The sequence below is a fragment of the Myiozetetes cayanensis genome, unplaced genomic scaffold, assembly GCF_022539395.1.
Source record: "Myiozetetes cayanensis isolate MyiCay16 unplaced genomic scaffold, myiCay2020 scf20-37, whole genome shotgun sequence".
In the NCBI taxonomy this organism is placed as follows: Eukaryota; Metazoa; Chordata; class Aves; order Passeriformes; family Tyrannidae; genus Myiozetetes; species Myiozetetes cayanensis.
In genome coordinates this window covers 9,106,965-9,109,509 of record NW_026087412.1, presented here as the reverse complement: position 1 = coordinate 9,109,509, position 2,545 = coordinate 9,106,965, and positions in this window count along the sequence as shown.

Genomic DNA, 2,545 nt, shown 5'->3' with positions numbered 1-2,545 from the left:
CTGTTCCACATTCTTACTTTATACCAGCTCTGGCATTTGTCAAATTCCTCTTAGTTGATTCATCTCAGTACCCCAGGAGGAAAAAAGAAAGTGGATTTTTCTGTAGCTAAGTTTAATGAGCCAGACTGACTCAGCAAAGGGTCTGCCACAGCAGCACAAGGGTGGGGGAACTGTGACCATGGGGGGACACTTTCTCTGCACCCCAGTCCTGGTGTCAACCCTGGGGTGGGGCAGACTCTCCTTTTCTAAGCAGTGCATTGATCACTGAAATCAGTCATGATGTGAGGGTGGATTTATATGCACGGTTCTCAATAAAAAAAGGTTTTAATAATCATTAAATGAAGAGCTGATATATTTATTCTAAGCATTTTAGTGCAAAAGAGATTTAAACAAGAAAGGCTTTTATAATGCTTTAAAACCTCAAGAGCAGGACCGTTTATGCTCCAGTAGATATTTTGCCAGTAAGATTATCATGATTCCACTTAGGTTTTGCTTTGAGTACCAGCTGTTCCTAAGTGGAAAAACAAACTACTAGCCCTGTTAAAAATGTAGTGTTTGAGTTTACACAATTCCTGTGTGCAGCAGCCTGCAAAACAGGTTTGTACACTCTGAAGGACATCTGGCATCTTCTGAAATTCTGTGGACTAATTGTATACATCCTAGCAAGTACCTAGGGAATAAGTACCTGTCCAGGATGAAAGAAAGGTTGGGTAACACAACTAATACTAATTTTTGCCTGTGTCTTGTGTGTGCTGGTAATCTTAAGGCAAGTCTTAATTGCTCTGAAAATCCAGCACCTGCCTCCAGTTCAGCCTTTCCTGAACTGCAGGCTGTATCAGGGATCAAACAAAACACAAGCTTGCAATGCAGCATTGCAGTCATTATAAACCTGAGCTGTTAAATGCTCATAGTGACAGTAAATAACAAGTCACTGGGTCAGCAGAATGCATGAAGCTTGCTTTCCACTGGAGTTTTATCTGCTATTCACCACTAGTAACCCATGAGCTCCATTGCTCGAAATGCTGTTACCTTTTTTCCATACTAAATGAAATGTCTCAAGACACCTACTGGTTCCTAAATGTCACCTAACAAGCAAAGGTTAGTATTTGAACAACAGAGACTGTGGCAATCTGTGTCTGAAAACTGGCAAGGAGAACAACAAACTGCACCAGAGACCAACCAGAGAGTGACTTTCACAAGGTCTTTAAAAAGGTCTTTAAAATTCATTCTTTTGGCTCTGGTGAAGGAAAACTCTTGGTGCTGCTTGAACACTTTAACTTAGCAGAATTGTATAGTCTCTCATGTGAAATACACTTTTTCTTCCAAAATTAATTTTTGTGGTGTTAGTGAGGATATTTTTCTTATTATTTTTACAAGTGCTGCCCTGGAAGCCCACATTTCCACTAACACACGTAGAATTTTTTGCTTGCCAAGGGTGTACATGTTGCTGCTGGTGTGCAGGCAGAAACCCTCTGGTCCTCGTGTCAGGATTATGTCACCGAAATGCCCCTTCAGGAGACTTTGTGTTCTCCAATCAAAACTGCACCGGGTTCTGTCCCAAATGGAGACCTCTACATTGCAGTTCTAAGCCCATCTACTTTCAGAACAACTCTGTAATCCGTCCTACAGCATTCTAATATAAATACTGCTGCAGATGACTCAGTCCTTGCACGTCAGCACTCCAAGGAACTCCCTTCTCCCAAGGACTTGCTCTACTTATAAACACTCACACTGAGCCTGGTAAGATGAAATGCTACCACAGTAGAAACCACATTCTGCTTCTTTCCCCTCTGTCCCTCGCTGCTTCTTCCAAACACACCATAACTTCAAGCAATGATTTTGGGTTGGTTTGTTGAGATGTTGTGGGTTTTTAATAATTTCTCATAGTCACACCAGCCAAGGGCCTCCAGTATTTGACAAGTCCTGCTGAATCTGGCTTAACTGGATCGTTTCTAAATTGATAATAACCAAGTCAAAGTGTACTGAATTATCAAAATTGGGACTTTCCACGCATCCTGCCAACTTTCCTCTGGGCGGGTACAGCAGCGTTGCCCGTGGGCATCCCGCGGGAGCACGTGCGGGAGCTTCCATCTGGGAGCTTTGCTGGCGCAGCGCTGGTGCTGTCAGTGCCTGTCGCTCTGCACCGGTGCTGCCCAGGACGAGCGTGGCGCAGTTTTAGAGGGATGGATGTTCCCCAGGGCGGTCCCCGCGGCCCAGACGGTCCCGTCCCCCTCAGGCGTTCGCGCCACTCCCGGGCCGTGCCCTCCCGGAGGAGGGCGGGGCCGACGGCGACGCGCGGAGCCTGCCGGGAACTGTAGTCCCCCCGCGCGCAGAGAACGCAGGCAACTGCATTTCTCGTCTGGCCCGGGGAGGCGGGCCGAGGGTGCTCGCGCGATGCCCGATGGGAGTTGTAGTTCCGGCTCCACGTCTCGGCCGTGCGGCGGGGCGAGGCCCCGGGGAGATAAAAACTACGGCGATGGCGGCCGGGGAGGCTGTCGGGAGCGGGTACGGCAGCCGCGGGCGGCCACGCTGCGCTCGCGTCGGG